We start from the raw sequence: 18525 nt of genomic DNA on the forward strand, positions 1-18525 counted from the left end.
GTAGCCTAACATATAACAACCACAGGCAACAGAGTCTCAGTCATTGAAGACAAATTTAGCCTCTTCAAGTGTTATACATATTCAAATAACAGATTCCACACTGACTTGGTACAATGTATCACCAAGAATCTGATAGGGTTGGGACTGATGCTGGATGCGACGTCGGATGGATTGAGACAACATAGATCAGAAGGTCTAGGTTTGAATATAAATGATAATATCTCGATACTACGGGTCAAAAGTGTTGATGAGGAGCAAAGTTTCGTCAGGAATCTGCTCAGTAAAATCAATATAAGTTCTTGTAGATGGAAGGGCACATATCAACTCAGTAAAAATAAGTGATTTATTTGATTTGGTAATAGTAAACTCCAAATCAAACTCCTGTGAAATAACAATCCATTTGGATAATTCCCCCTAGTAATTGACAAGTTAATATATAGGTCATGGGGTTGCAATCAGAAATCACCGTGGTTTTCCATAAAAGGATATAATGACAGAATCTTTGAACAACATGGACTGTTGCTAAGGCAATATTTTCAACATCTCCATATCGAGATTTAGTGTCAAGAAGATTTTATCTTAAATAATAAACCACATGTTTGTTTCCATCGTTGTCATCCTGAACTAACACCATAGGAATGGTAGTTTCAGTTGCGGCCAAGTATTGGAAATAATTGAGCCGATAATCAGGGGGATGTAGTAAAGGAGCATTGATAAGCATGTCTTTCAAAGCATTGATGGATTTCATGGAAACTTCAATCCAAATGAAAGGGATCGCCTTCTTAAGTAAGTGAGTAAAACCCTTAGCGAGTACAACGTAATTAGGAATGAATCAACGAACAAAGTTACCCTTTCCTTGTAGGATTTGCAATTTGCAGCAATGAGGTAGGGGGGGCTAAGTTGAAAATAACCTAAAATTTTAAAGGATCGATTTAGGTACATTCGTGGGACACCACAAAACCCAAGGATTGACCAGATTAAAGACAAAAAATGCACTTGTGTGGATTGACATGGATGTTATAATGTCGACATCGCAGAAAGATGGATCTTAAGTGGTCCGTATGGTCATGATGCTTAGTAGAATGGGTTGGTAAGTTGTCAAGGTAAGGATGAAAAATTTGTCGAATATCATGAAACACATAAGACATTGCTCTCTGGAAGGTAGTGCCCATATTTTTTAAACCAAAAGGAAGCTTCTTATAGTAAAAATTTCCCCATGGACAGATAAAGGCCGACTTATTTTTATTAGAAGGTGAAATTTTGATCTGGTTATAGCCAGGAAAACCATCCATAGATGAGAAAATCTCACTCCCAGCACACTTGTAAATGATCTGATCGAAAAAAGGAATGGGATAATTGTCTTTTGGACAAGCATGATTAATGTCACAAAATCAACATAGACGTGAATTGTGTCCTGTTTTTTGGCAACGTGGATTATGTCAGAAACCCAATATGTCAATGGGATTGGATAGATAAAACTAGCTTTTAAAATCTTTTCCATTTCTTCTTTAATAACAACAGCCTTTCGAGGATGCATAGGATGAATTCATTGGCAAATAGGATTTGCACTAGGATAGGTAGGTATTTCATGCACCACTATTGCTAGATCAATATTAGGAATTTCCTCATATGATTGCGTGAAGACATCTCAAAAGTTTTTGAAAAGTTGAGGGTAAACCCTTATCTCATAGGGAGAACAAGACACCCCAATATGAAATGTTATCGACAATTCTAGGTTTAATCGAAATGTCAAGAGGCATGGTTGCAATAATGTTTGCCATATTACCCTCAGATAGAAATTCATGCACCAAAACATGTGTTTGAAGTGGATGCATTTGGAAATTGGAAATAAATGCTTCAATACATGAAGGCATCTCAGCGAGGCTGGGAAGAAATTGAATAATGATGATGGAGACCATTACAAAAAGTTTCATCTAAATAAATAACCTCAACAATACTCTCGTCGATGGGTAATGTCTCATTCAAAGGAACTAGAGTATCCCAAAAACCAAGCCAAGGATATGGTACATAAGTATCCAGGTTCATACTGAAAACATCATGAATTTTTGAAGTGGTTGTTGAAGCCAAGACAATTTCTTGATATTCTTTCTCTAATGGACTTAATGTCATAGAGTCGCCAAATGAATCAATTTGATTTGGAGTAGAAATAATCCAAGGATCCATAGAAATCAATGTCATATTGATCAAAGTGACATTTAGAGGTGGGATAGTAAAAGTACCCATTAAAGTAGAGTCTTTGAAAAGACTTGCCCCTACACTCTCATAAGGAATCAATGTACTTCCCACATATGGGACATTTCCATTCAACAAACTGGAAGAGAAACAATACAGTTGGTCGATGGTGACAACTTTTCCTTCGTGAGGAAAATGAAGCTCCCGTACCAAAGAAGAAACCATACAAAACAAAGTGTGGGTCCAACATCGCCTGAGAAGAAGGTTGTAATTGAGATTCACATCTACAACTTCCTCTTCTAGCTCAACGGTCTTTCCTTCCAACATGATCGGCAAGTTTGTCAAAATACCATATGCACAGGACCCTATGCCATCAAAGGCCTCCAATGTGTTTAGGGATTGATTAAGAAAAGGATAAGCAATGGCCTTCCATCATGAAACAAACATGATGCAAGTGAAAGAACCTGCATCGATAATAGTCCGATGGATCTTGTATCCTTTAATGATAACATGAATCGGAAAAGCAATCTGATGAGGAAGATGAGGAATGTGTCTTTCAAGATCAAATTTAATTCGACTCAAATCGACAAGATCAATAGTGCCTATATCAGAGAACAATTATTTCTGCTACATTGAACAGGTTTGGAGAACCTTAAAATCAGACATTTTTGAAGGTGCCCGAGCTAAATACTCAATAATATTATAATTTTGTGCAACTATAGCACTCAGATTATAAGATGATTTTGAAACTAGATCCTTCAGGGGTGGTTGAATTATGGAATCATTGTTAGGATGCTCAATATGGAGTGGACCAAAACTAGATGGAGTAGAAGTAGAAGGTATATCAGTGACTTCTTTCTCCATCATCTGATCTTTCAGATTTTGATAGTCCTTTGTTCGAGTAGCAATTGAAAAGGTGATGAACCTTGCCTCATGAAAACTTGAAAACCAAAGGAGGAAGAGAATTGTGATTTTTCTACCAACTACGTCTGCTGAGATTGAAAAGGTTCTCTCAAAATAGTCAAAGTCCCTTTCAAGAAGTACTTAACTTCATAACATCAGGGACAATGCTTGGTGTAATGATATATCTCATATATGAGGCAATGATATTTCAATTTTCACTTGGAAGCATGATGAGCAGATGATTGGGGTGGATCCTGCTCCAAGGTATCAGTTTTGGCTTTACCTTTACCCTTTTTCTCAACTTTTGAGGCCTTATATACTACGATAGGCTGAAAAACATGTTTGTCAAAGGTTTTACCAGTATTTGGAAAATTTTTTGGAGGATTATTGGAACCAGTGTTTGAATCCATATTTTTTCTTTGAGCAAGCCTTAGTGCAAGTCTAAGGCACTAAACCAATTACACCATGAATAGGTGGCACATCGAGAGAATTTGAGGCTACCAGATCTGAATATGGTTTTGAAGCATTAGGAAACATCTCATACAATGTGCGAGATTATGAATAGACTAAGACTAGATACTGAGCACGGGAGATAGCTTGTTCTTTAGTAACACATCCACCCATAGCTATATCGTTAGCAATATTGTTAACGAAAGATTTTGTGAACCATTTAGTCAACAACTCATCAACAATCTCGAATTTGATGAGGCGATGCTAATGTATCCATTCATGAATATGATCAAAAATGTGTGTCATGGTATCTTTCTTAAGGGATGTGAGAAAATGAGTTCTAGTTTCATACTAAATCAGAAATTGGAAGTGGGTGAGGAAGGCCATAGCTAAAGAGTTAAAGCCAACATAAGTAGCTCGAGGAAACTCGACATACCATTTTATGGTAGAACCTGTTAAGGTTTTCTGAAAGAGGCGAAGATGGATATAATCATCAACATATGAATTTGAAGGGCACCATTAGTGATATGTCATCACATGGGCTTGCGGGTCCTCTTTAGACTTTCCTTCGAATTTAGGCCAATCGCTTGGAATTTTAGTTAGAACCAGAGGCCAGAAGGAGAATGAAGAATAGGATCATTTGTGAGCCTCGAGACATCAGGTAGTTCCAATGTAGCCAAAAAGGGAATTGCAGATTGAACGACATGTAGCGCTTTTGACGAGGCCCAAACTATAGGTTCCAACCTTGCTGGTAAGGATTTTTCCCCCATAGTGGAGGATGTTTTCCATAGGGATTTTGATGTTTTTCCCACTAAGGGTTACCTTGACCATAGGGTATATTTTGTCCAGGGTAGGTCTGATATTGACCTACCCTAGGCCATTGATAAGCATTATACGTGACATATGGATTGTAAGGTTGTTGAACCTCTTGACCATGGACCTGAATAGATTGGTTGTGCTGCTGCAGGGATTAACCTTGTGCTTGCAAGGGTTGACCTTATTGATACACATATGAACATTGCTACTTCAGAGGTTGACCTTGTTACTGCAAAGGCTAATTTTTCTTTTGTAAAGGTTGACCTTGATGCTGTAAAGGTTGGCCTTGCGAGTACAAAGGTTGAGTAGGCTTCTAAACAAACTGAGTTTGTTGCTGCAAAGGCTGCAAAGGTTGTCCTTTGTTTTGCAAAGGCTTCTATTCCTGCCATAGCAAATTCCCTTGCTATTGTAGCAGCTTCCCTTATTGTTGCAAGGGTTGCCCTCACTGCTGCAAGGGTTGACCTTGGTGTTGCAAGGGTTTCCCTGGTTGTTGCGACAGTTGCTACATAGCTCCTTGGGATATACCTTGAGGTTGTTGGTAATTTCTGAATTGAATCTAACCATATCTAATAGGAATAGTGGATTGATAGGGTTGGACATAAGATCCTCTTGTGGAGTGTAAGACGGATTTACCAAGGATTATCAACCATAGGGGACATAAACCTATTGGAGTGGAATCTGAACTATATAAGGCTGTTGATATTAGATATTACCTGAACTTTATGGACCAACAGGGTTAGGATTACCACAAAAATAAGGTTATTAACTCCAACCATGTGAGTTTGTAATCCACTCACATTGGTTTCACCTAACACAAGAGGAATATTCAGATTCCCCCCAGGTGGTGGCACACTTTGTCCACTTGACGGAGGGGTGGAAGAACTAACTAAAACCTGACTTGAAACATTTGGTTGTACCAGAAGGGTTAGTTGAAATGACGGTATAGGTTGTGATGGATTTGTAGGTTGAGCTAGAATTGACACGAGAACAGTTTGTACAGGAGTTTTGAGAGGTCACGCTTGGAATAAAAATACCAGAAGTAGGCATGGAATTTAAAGTCCAAATGGCATTCTGATACAAAGATGAAGCACTAGGAGTTCCTAAGACTAACTAAGCTAGCGTTGCATAATCAACTGGAAACATGGCCCCATAGGTTTCAGGAAGTGTGTGAAATGGGACTCTTCCTATAAAAGGAAATCCTTCTCGAGGAAATTCATAAACTTGTTCATCATTTACATGAGGAGTATGAGTAGAAAAAACTTTTGAATGACCAAGAGAAGAGGTTGGGATCTCACCTTGTGAATCCATGGGTGGAAATAATTGGTGATGAGGAATCTGATATGTGCGAGTAGATAACTCCAAAGGAATAACACCGTGATCATAAGGACTATAAGGACATTGAGGACATAACACAACATACTGAAATAATGGATTCAGTGGATGAATAAAAAACCTCTGCGAAATCTCATGGGCCTATAAACTTGTAGGGGTCTGTCTAGGGTTCTCAGGGGTCTCAGGATCAAATTCTTGAGGTGACCAAGAATCCAATGGAGGTTGACAAGAAGACAGGGGTTGGATACTTGGAATAATCCTAAGTTTAAAACCTTGATCTTCAAGTAATTGAGGAAGCTCTGAATGAACTCCTTGGGAGGACCCTTTGATATTAGATAATGAAGGGGAACTATGATATTTACTCAATGGTTCAACCATCATGAATTTCTCTTAAGAGCAGAGTAGAAAAGTTAATTTGGTAAAGGATTATTAACAATCTTGAAATTAACAAGGAATTAGTCAATATTGGTCCAAGAAGCAACTACATCGATTCGACATATTATCGTTGGTAGACATTTTAGAATTTGAAACAAAAAAATTACGTTTCCATGTATGACGAGTTGAGAAAATGATGAAAAAGGTGATTCTAGTCGCTTTCGTACATTTAATGAGCTTGAAAGCACAAGTGCTCGGTGATCTTTTCAAATTTAAGGAGTCATAAAAGCTTGAAATGACCACTCATTTATCTCTAGACAAAAAGGAGTACCAAGTAATTGTGAACTACAATATACACCTTAGCAAATAAATTTACCAAGGACTTGATGTACGTGAAAGAGATCTCCCCAATTGTTTTGTTCAATGTATCATGTTTACAAGGTGGTAGATTCAACTTCTTATGGATAAAGATTTGCAACCTCTGAGGGTCTCCCTTTCTACACTCGATGGTACGTGGAGCATAAGTCTATGCTACTGCTGTCTCATGCAAGAGCGAATGATAGTTGCTGAGTTTTATAGACATCAGAACACATCTCTAGCCTAAACCACTAAGTATGAGCGTTAATGTTTCAAATGCTTCTTATATTAATTGATAGAATATAAAGTTAATATTAGAATTATATTTCGATTTCAAGGCCTTAACAATGTCACCTATTCCGAAAATGCAGCTAAATGATGAAATTGAAATTATTTCATTCGATGAAGGCTACCTATTTAGGAAAAAGAAACAACCAAATCAAGCACCAAACAAGCAACAATACATCAACAAAAAATTTCCAATGCTCAATGCAAAAAATGAAATCTAATATTTCATTTCAGAAGCAAATTCAATGCCAAAATAAAATCTTAAAAAAATCTAGCTGAAGATACAATGATGATTTCCTTTTCACTTTAATGCAATCAATATAATCTACTGCAAAATAGAAAAAGAGAATGCTAACAAGTCAACAATCATTAAAATCTCTTTCACATTAATCATGTGGAATGCAACAAATGCTTCGAAAACTAATTAAAAGATAAACACTTTCACTTTCGCTTTTTGGAACACAAAATTCAAAGCAAATAATTCCTTTCAGTTCAATCCAAAAAAAAAATTGTAATCTATTGCTTGCCAAATGGAACTAAAGTTACTTTCAAAGCATCTACTCAATTAGATACTAGTAAAACAACTTAATACCCAAGAACCAAAATTGATTTTAAAAATATGTCCAAACACAAAAATAATCTTTGAAGAAGGGTAATTTATCTCTGAAGAGAAGAGCAATGAGCGAATGAACGATGGCTTAGAAGTCCTAGAAACCCTAGAAGGAAAATCAAGCTCCAAACACATTTAAACCAAATCAAGAGGTGATTGCAATCAGACAAACATGTCAAGCAAGACAAGGACACTAAAATTTCACTGGTAAGCCACTGACATGAGGAAAAATACTCAAAAGAAGAAGACAAACCCTAATTCTCTTTAACCTCTAATATCATCACACCTGTTAAAAAAGAAGCAGTGATCATCACTACTGTAATCAGAGTATCTGCGATGTCATCGTGACTGTCAGGGAAAAAACCACGATGGTGAAGAAAGATAAAGAAAAATACAAAAAATCTTGAAGAGCAGCACAAATTGAGAACCTTCAAGGAATTACCAAAAAGTGAAATTAGTTTAAGACAAGCAAACAAGTATGGGAATAGATGGTTGGTCCAATTCATCACAAAAACAAGGTGAATGATTGAATGGAAAGGATCATAGGATCCATAGTGGATTTGCCATTTTTTTGTCTAGGTAAATCCTCTCTATGGATAGAGATGATCGCTCTAGCCCAATGAGCTGGTCTAGCAATTGAAGTGACAATCTACTAGACACTTTCCTAAGTTATATTTGAAAAGAGAAACAAAGAGGATGCCCTACCTCATTTTGATCTCTTTTGTTAAAGACCTTCAACCACTTGCACCAAAGTCTCTTTCCTGCTACCCTTCACATTTATGCACCTGCATACACGATCAAGACACAATAAGGAAAGTGAATATAAATAACATATTCAAAAGCAACCTACATAACTCATCAAGGAATGTTATGCTAAATGATACATGAGGATACAAATTTATGCAAAATGTCAGCAATTGTATATTAATAAAAAATAAAGGGAAGCATAAAACTAATCCTTGATGTTGATAGACTCTCCTTGAATGAATATCGAAGTCTAAGCTAATCTCTCCAAACACTCATTCTCTAAGCCAAATGAGTAGCATATAGGCACAACCTTAACATAAGGGTGCAAAGAGACACAGACCAACCATTTGAGAATGGGAGAGGATGAATATATAGGTTAGGAAAGGGAGTTAGGATCCCTCCAAAGATGGTAGTAGGCCCTTATCTCATTGAGGTTGCTCATAAGGATGACAACAAGAGGCCAAGTTGGGAGAATTTGACCTCATATATGTAAACAACCTCCAACTCACCGCTCTGGAAGCTTCTAGATCACAAAGCTTCTCATCCTCTTTTGGAAAATTTTCTTTTTGGAATCATTGCAAGTATAAAAGTGAACACAGTGATGCCATTGTGGGTCAAGTGTAGTGCAATAGGCGATCATCATTGTTTTTAGTCTCATAAGCACGGTGATTCTCAAATTAGGGTTTTAGAGATATTTATCTAAGGGAAAGATCAAGGAATTTTCCAATGAATGTCTTAGGAAGGATATGAGTTTCATATATGAATGAGTACACTATGTAATGGTCATGTTTCAGGCACTTCGAGGAATGTCAAAGGGAAGTGCAGGAGGTCTGAAAAAATATTGTGTAACACTTTATAGTTCAACGACTACTTCATTATTTATCGTTGAAGCTTATGACTATGATGTTCTCCAAGACCATAACTAGATTTGAGCTCACTAATATTTGAGACATTCCAATCTTATGATTCAAAGATGAATCAAAATCACTTGTTAATTTCCTCAAATATATCCATCATTGAGAGAACCAAAGGAATACCTAGAACCCTGACCCAAGCCAAGATGACCTTCATCCTTTTAGTGCAGGCATCAAGCTCAAGGCTCCAATTATTTTAGAAATAGGACCAGCAATCGTCAAAACAATCTACCATGAATATATTTATGAGCATCATTCCCCGACCTAGCAATACATATCGTCCATCCCCATGCATGAATCAAACATTACTAGATATATCCAAGTAGTGTTGCAGTTTTTCTATGTCCACCTACTCAACCACTGAGTCAACATGCATTTACTAGTGAAAACATCCAACAATAACCTCCTATGCCATATTCCTAATATTGTTTGGCTGCACCACTTTTGCTAAGGACCAAGTTGGTTTCTACTTGTCATGTCCTCATTTTTCTTTTCCTAGAGACTTGGAGATCTATTTAAGGAGAGTTTAAAAGGAGTGTGAGGAGATCATTTGGGACATAATTGATTATTTTTATTTGTGTGGAGAGGTTTGGAGGACCAGGAGTTCCCAGCTTCAGCAGTAGCACCAATATGGAAACCCTTAGGTGATTTTAGTGAGAGTGGGCAAGAACGCTTCTCTCCCCTCGGTGAATTCATTCAAAATTCGTAGGAGTGATTATTGGTTGCAACTTCATTTTGAGAGGCTAGGTCTAGTGTTTAAACAAACATATTTTGAGGCTTGATCTAGCTTGTAGTAGTTGTTCGATATTCTCAGCTATTTCCAACTATTTCATATTTCCATGTACTCCTATTTATGGTTAATATAATAAATCTGAGATTAGCTGCATTTTCCTTGTGTTAGAAATTTCGCGTTATTTATTATGTTGTAAAAATTTCATGAATTTCTCTTAATATAAATATTGTGTATTTTATGGGCTATATTTCTAGATTAAAAATATTGTTGGAAAAAATTACTATAAATTTATGGTGTTTTGTGCATGTACTTTATGGGATAATTTTATTGTAACGAAATCACCATTATTTAATCCAAATATTGTGAAAGGGATATGTTTAAGCCTTATATTTTTGTTGCTCCAACGTGGGTGATAACCACCCAGTCCGGACCTTAAGACAACTCCTTTTCAGTATAAAGTTGCACCTCCGACTAGAGATGATGGGACCAGTTTCCCAATATGGGTTTTAAAATGAGAGTGGGCAATTTACGAGTTATTGAAATAGAATAATGATAAATTAAATGACCTATTCTATCATGTAAATCTATAGCTAACTTAATCTAATATAAACCTAGGTATTTATGTGTAATATATGATCTACAAAGATATATGGTTGACATGTGATAATAAAGTTCAATCATGCATAAAACAGAGATAATAACGTGTAAAGATAATTTCCTTGATGAAATGGTTAGTCAAAGAAATGTATAAACTATATCACATATGTGATGATATATGTATATGAAATTAAACAATCTCATCTACACATCATACAATGGTGTAATTAATGCTTAACAGAAAAACATATTTATATATAATTCATGAAAATAAAGTGTTGCCACTAATTAAATTGAAACAGGACTAATCATACAAGATAGATGTACCATATATGTGAAGTTCTTCTCATTTGACTAATGACATATATCAACTCCTTTCTTTAGATCAAATCATTTTCCAAGTATACAAAAGTGCATCAACAAAGGAAGATAGTCTGATATTTAAAAGAAACTATCATGTTCCATAATTTCACCAAAGCATTCACAAACTTACAATACTGCATTATTTTCAAAAAATTTGATAAAATTTTGCACCCATCTCTAAATGCATGAGAAGGGTATAATTACTATTCTAACTAATGTTTAAAAATAGATTATACAAAAATTTGAAGAGGTTTCAAATAACCTTTGTCCTAACTAGTTGACTAGCTTGAAAATTAAAAAGTGAATTGATGAGCAGAGGCTATGGTGAGTATTTTCTATCTTCTATATTGTCTTTCAAATCACACATATCTGCCATCAATTTGACATGAGGAGGTGCCCCAAACTGTGTCCAAACCTGTCCTGCAAAACTTTCATCTGTGAGAGGTGGCATCATCGGATGAGATGAATGGAGTGAGCAGTTAATGATCATGATTTGACTGTGTAGTTTGATGAGGTATTGTAAATACAACTCCCAATTAGTCTTATCTAAATTTGCAATCTATTCCCTTTGAGTTTCCGCTCTTTCCTTCAATTTGTTATACAATTCATTTAAATCAGGAAATTCTTTCGGATTACCTTCTTTCACCAAGTTGGTGGCAAAAAAAGTGTGGTTTACCACCTTTACTATGTTCTTTGACACCCAGACGCACTTTCCACTGCTAGATCAGCTCGTTTGATCCTTGCATCCCAATCTGTGAAAAGAATGTCCTTATGTGTCTCCTTGATCTCAGGAAAATTAGCTTTCCTTCCCTCTTTCTTTCTTTCCATTCGATAAACTACGATATTCGTGTGTTTACATCAGTAAACTAAGTTCTCTGGTCAATTGCTTTATCCGTTAATTGGTCACTAGTGATCAAATAAGGGCAATATGTGACATCTTTTGGAAAAACTATACTTGTTGTTTAAATAAGAGATAGTTTAGCTCTAGTGCGTATTTGATGAGTTCCTCAACACTAGGAACATCCTTATATCTTCCCATGGCTTGCTGCAAGTCATGGAGTTGCATTTTTTTGGCTGATATGTCTGCTTCATGGCTTATCTTCAGCACCTCCATGCTTTGTAATTGGTCCAGCTCCTCAGTGATCCACCTGTTCACACTTTCCTTCTCTATTTTGAGCTACTACTCAAGCTGTGCAATCTTCTTTTCATTTTCCATCAAAAAAAAAGATATCTCAGCAGCTTTTTCCATGATTGTGGTTGCATACGCTCCTGTAAACTATGACAATCTAGTAAAGTTTTCAGCCGGGTGAGAAGGAATTTCCTTCCAAAATGTGTCCATTGGATCATTTCAAGGTGGGAGTTCAGGTGTTTTTATCCTTCTCCTTTTCCTCTGTCTCCTTACTACAACCCTATGCAGCAGGCTATAGAACACAACAAGAGGATGGATTTCAGTTACCTTCAAGATAATCTCCCATGTGGGCAGAGCAGGGATGATTTCGATATACTGAGACATTGTCGCTTGCTCATCCATTAATTCAAACTCTGTATTTTTCTGAACATATAGAGGAGTTTGATACTCCATATTTCCCTGGGTTTTCGTTGTCTTGGGAGTGTCTTGCAGTTTCTTATTGATCCCACTCCTGCTCCAAAGTATTGCTTTTGATCTCTAAAATAATATCTTTACGTGGGGTGCTCATACTCTACTTTTTGGCTCACTTACTACTAGATTCTCTTGTATTCTCAGTGTCTTGGGCCTTCCCTATATTCATTGCTTTCCTTGTATCTACTTGAGACTCCATGTGAGAATTATGTCCCTCGCTCTTGATAGTCGCACTCGGTGTAGGCTTTTCCTCAATTTTCAACAAATGTAGTGGGATTATCTCGAGCCTTTTGTTTGCGAACTCCTAAAAGCTTTCAAAATCTTAGGGACTCAGATTACTTCTTGCCCATTCGAACGATTGTTTGAAGGATTGAGCTGACTATAAAAGGTCTTCAAAATCATTAGCCTCATGGTTATAAGGCTTGATCTTTACTACAGTAGCGATGTTATATGCTATATTGTCTAGATCAAATTGCTTTTTGGGCCAAGTATGGAGCTTGAGTCTTTCAAGGCTTATTGATTCCTTTATTGCATTGTTAAAATTTTCTAATTAAAAGGAACCACACCTAATAGGAAAATATGGCCATAGTAACTTCTTGTGTTCTTTCAGGACTTTGGTCAAACCTTTCCCCATGGTCTAGTGGGCTATTTTTCTTGCTAATAATCTATCAGAGAGATAAAAAGGGAGGACATGTCAATCTGTGGCACTACCAAAAACCCTGATGTATGTGAACCATTCTTCAATAAAATACTTGCTGGCAACAAGAAGGTCTGTAGCGTCTTCTTTGGAGAACCTAGGGACTTTCTTATTGAAAATTAACTAATGCAATGGCAAAATAAAAACATGGCATATTTTGTAAAAATGGGTATCTAATGAGATACCCAAATTTGTTGATGGCTGAGATGGATAAGGTAGGGGTCCTGCAAGGTCCTCCAATCCATAATTGGAAATTTAGTGCAGAAATAGATGGCATCCATAATGTAGGCACTAAAATAGAATGTAGGAAGGTTCTCTGGAGAGGAGGATCTCTTCTGTCGATATTGAGTGATGACAGTGGCTAGTTTATCAAATAGGATGGTGGCCCAATTCATAATGTGGGAATTGACACAGGCTTGAATAAAAGGAATCCATTCTATGGAGAACTTAGCATTATTAGGTAAACCATTTAGTCTACATAACATAGCAGCTGCATAGTTGTAGGGGTTTTCCAAAGAGGATATTGGATACATACCCATTTTATCAAATTTGAACTTGTTCTCCAGTACCCTCCAGCCCTAGATCATCTTGAAAGGTTCTTTTTTCCTCTTTGCGAAGGTGGCCACATAAGTTTTATCATATATATCCTGAGGGTCAAGTATATGGTACATTCTCTTCAGGTCTTCCACTTTGAATGACCCCATAAGTTCCATTCTCGAGTTCCTGAATTTCCTATCTTCAATAGTGAGGTTTTCCACCACCCACCTAGTCATATGAGTGTATGGGAGGTTTTTTTCTCTCGCTGCTATTCTATGAAGGAAAGAAAAGACATCATCCTTGAATTGTAGTCTCAAAGGTTTTGTTGTGTTAGCCGTCACTTTTGTGATAGTAATATTGGGATGCTCATCCTCAAGCCTACTATATATGACCTGTGAAGTTGTTTGTCTGCCATCGACACTGTAGACTGTATCAAAGAATATAGGACACATTTTTGATAGCTCGGACTCCATGATTCTTTTCTTTTTCTATTTATGCATCACCTTCCGGAATGACATATGTTTCTTGCTTGCATAAAATGGACAAGATATATTAGTGCAGAGAATATTGGGTAGTTAAGGCTGAAAGATTTGTTAAATTACTTTGAATTGTGTGAGGATTTCAATTCAAATACTTAGCAATGATTATCCATAACTTAGAAAGTAATTACCTCTCCATGGGCCACTAAACATTAATTATCCTGTCAAATTGTTCATTATTATATTAAGACATGGTTACTTCCCACGCTTGTTTCTTTATTCGCGCATCAAATTCTTTAAAAAGATGTTGTATAGCATTGCCTCCTTATAATGTGAAATACGATTGTGAATATAACAATATCACATTTTGCAAATCATTAACAGGAGACATAGTGGCATGTCTTATTTTCTTACGACTCTTGCGAAATGGGATTGTGAATTCTTAAGGTGTTTTGATTGGTATGTCACATCAGGAGGCTTGATCGTATATCGTAATTTCTTTAAGATGTTTATGATCATCACATGAAAAAGTGTGATTTGCGATTTATGATGAGGATCGTAAACTTGGGTTGTTATAAGAGGTTTCAAGGAAATTTTTTAGAGTTAGGATTTATTTTTGAAAGAGGGTCCTCATTTATATTTCTAATATTCGCTATTACTCTATATAAATGGGGGTGTTGTTTTTTAGTACAACATTTGGTGATTCACTTGGGAGAACTAGTTATCTCTGATTTGTTTTCTAAAATTTCTAGAACTTTCAAGGTAAGAAGACTTATAGGAATAATAATTACATGAGCTATAAAGTAAACAACATTTCTTTAGAATCATATTCACTTACTTAATCTATTTATTCAACTACTTTACCTTTGTAGCGATAAAAATACAAATGCCTTCATCATTCAATATTAAGATTTAAAAAGATATAGCAGGTGTGTTATACAGATTAGTTTTTGGTGTTTACTCATTTATCACATATAGGGCCTCTGCTGCCAGTAGAAATTCACGGCCTCGACAGGGTTATTTTTTAACCAACAATGATTCATTGTCCCATTTGAAGCAATCTTCAAAATTCAAAATTATTTTCACTTGCTTTCAATCCCATGTGGATCTTGTCCCTCTTCATTTTTTTATATAGCGTTTTCTTTTAAGTTTCTTAAAAAAATATTGTCTAGGCTTGGTAAGCTAATAATGACAATGCCACTCACTGGTTATGATTAAAGTGAACAAGATATCTCATGATGAGACCCCTTGTCCTTTGATTGATTAGATCATTGGCTATTACCCTATTTTGGTATGCAATTTTGGTAATATTAGTTTAATAATTTCCCTATGATCATGGTAAACAAGCTCATAATGAGACTTATTATCTGATAAGTTTTGCATATTTTAGAATTACACTTTGAAAGAGGAAAATCTTATCAGATTGGGTGAATCATTAGCTCTTTTGAGAGGTTTTGGATGATAACGATAGGGTTTGAAGATTCTCATATGTAGAAAATCCTTACTAGGTTAAAGATTCTTTTCTTGACTGATAACAAAACATCTATACTTTGTAAAGGTAAGAGTTTGTTGATAGAAAAAATGCTTCTGCAGGATCGAGTTTTTCCAAGGAAATCAGGTTTACTTTGATACTCAAATTTCCTAATTATTTCCTTTAACTTTCCCTACTTATAGAAGAAAAAAATTAAAAAAATATTATCAAAGATTTTATTTTGAAAAACCAAAAGTAAATACTACTTAACTTTAATTCTCCTAAGAATCTACAAGGCGATATGATATAAAATGATAAGAGGTTATCTTCTAGGAAAATTATTTTTTTAGAATTTGCACATTAATGGGCAAGGAATCTATTCTTCCTCATATGTCTTGTAAAAGAAATGTTGATTGACCAATTCTCTCAATGATTTGGAAAGGGCCAAGCCATAGTCTTTGGAATTTGGTATGTTTACATTTTTCCTCGTGTGCTTTGTTCCATTTGAAAACCATATCACCTACTTCAAAGGTTTTATGACTCACAAAGGTTGTGTTAAAATAGGCCTTTACTAATTGTTGATGATGGAAGTGGGTTGCTTTAGCCTTTTTGCGTTCTTCTTCAAGCTTAAGAATCTGGAATTGTGTTCCTTGGAGAGAAGAGGAAGGGTTTTCATCGATGAATTGCACTATGGCAATAGATGGAATTTCTATGTCTCTGGGGAGAACAACTTCTTTTCCATAAAGTAAAGCAAATGGAGAAGAACCGATGAAGGTCTTCTGTGTAATTATGTCTATCCAAAGAGAAAATGTCAATTATTTGTGGCAATCCCTATGATTTTTGTTAACAGTCCTTTTGATGATTTTGATGAGGTTTTTGTTTGCCAATTCTACTAATCCATTACCTTATGGATAATAGTTGGCTAAATATTTTAATTTAAAACCTTGCCTTAAATCAAATTACACCATTGTATTTCTAGAAAAAATAAGATGCATTGTCAAACATTAAAGTTGTAGGTAAGCCAAACCTGGTAATTATATATTGATCAATGAAGTCTGTGATATTTTTTATATTAGCTATCTTTAGTCGGAGAGCTTCTACCCATTTTGTAAAATATTTAGTAGTAGTAAGGATTTATTTGTGCTACTTGGAAGAGTTAGGAACAATCTCACCAATTATATATAATCCCCATTGTTCTAATGGTTGTTGGATATTTACTGGCTATAGAGGGAAGGTTGGTTTCTTCTCTCTTCCGATTGTTGTTTGACAAGTTTTACACTTTCTTGCATATTCACGTGCATCCTTAAATAGTATTGGTGAATAATAACCTGCATGCATGATTTTGTGAGCTGTGGTGTTTCCTCTGAAATGTCCTCCAGTTGGTCCATCATGTAATTCCTTCATAACCTTTTCAGCTTGAGGTTTTTCTAGGCATCTTAATAATACCGAATCATGATTTTTCCTAAACAATACATCATTTATTAATTCATACTAATTTGATTTCAACCTTAAAGCATGCAACTTTTATAATTGAGATGCATAGGAGCATATCCATTATTCAAATAAAATTTTAAATCAGCATATTGTGATTGTGAATCATTGAGACTTACCTATGATATTTGAACTTCATTACCTCGATCTTCTTCTACTGATAGGTGGGAAGCTCTAGTTAACATCCTGCAAAAACCTTGGGCCCTAACGATTTTAGTTGGTCGGATTTCTACATCATATTTGTGAAGTGTAGTAACCCAATTGGCTCTTTTCTCCCATACTTCTCTTTAAATCAATAATTTCCTTCCTCCAGAGTAAGGTACTATTATCTTTGTATGGGTTTTAAGAAGAAAAGGTCTGAAATGTTGCAAGGTTTTAAAAATAGAAAAATCTTGCTTCTCAACACTTCAATAATTTAACTCCGCGCCTTGCAAGTTAGAACTGAAAAAGGATATGTGCACCTCAATATTTTGATCATTTAGCTGTGTTAAACTGTTGCATATGATGGATGAAAAAGTGTATAACACAACAGGTTGCAGAAAGTTAGGAGTTGTTAAAGGAGCATTCATAATGGCTTTTTTAATTAACTCAAATGACTCTCTTTCATCCTTACCCCACTTGAAGACTATGTTTTTTCTTATCATTCCCTGAAGGGGTAGGACAATATGTGAAAAATCTGGAACAAATCCTTTAAAAAAATTAATTTGGCCTAGGAACAATTGCATGGTATTTTTATTATAAAGGAGAGGAATTCTTTCAATCTCTTGGAATCTATCAGGATCAATGTAAATCCTTTTCTGGAAACTAATCCCTTTCTTGGACACTATAAATCCAAGGAGTTTTCCTTCTGGTAAAGAAAAATGATAATTTTGGGGATTTAAAGAAATGCCATATTTCTTACATCTTTCAAAATTGTGCTTTAGGTAATTTAAATGGTTTTTTCTATCCTTAAAATAGATTTTCCTGCCATCTAGGTAAGTAACAACTGATTTATTAATCAAACTTTTAAAATCAATATCCATAGCACGTTGAAATGTAACACCTACATTTATGTGTCCAAAAGGCATCTTCTGATAAGCGTATGTCCCCCACTTGGTCCAGAATGTTGTCTTCAATCTATCATACGGGTATACAATGATTTGATTGTATCCTGAAGATCCATCTAGAAAATACATTAATTTGGAGCCTGTAATTGATTGCAATCCTTCCTCCATGGTAGGCAGAGGAAAGTTATCCTTTTGACAAGCTGTATTCAGATTTATAAAATCAATACAAATCCTAATATCACTATTCTTTTTCCTGATCGGGACCATATTTGATACCCACTTCGAGTGTCCAACAAGAGAGATTATTTTGGCTTTGAGAAGCTTGTTCAATTTAGATTTGATTTGACTTTCAATGTTTGTGTGAATTTTCCTAAGCTTTTGTTGTACTATATTTTCGTTTGAAGTCATTGGTATGGTATGTTGAATTACAGAGGTATCATAGGTCTTGAGATCTACATAATCCGAGAAAAAGACACCGTTGTATGTTTTTAACAGCTTAATGAATGATATCCTTCCTTCAGATGAT

This window comes from Pinus tabuliformis, chromosome X (assembly GCF_031772625.1).
Source record: "Pinus tabuliformis cultivar Carrire ecotype Pingquan chromosome X, CPIR1, whole genome shotgun sequence".
NCBI lineage: Eukaryota > Viridiplantae > Streptophyta > Pinopsida > Pinales > Pinaceae > Pinus > Pinus tabuliformis.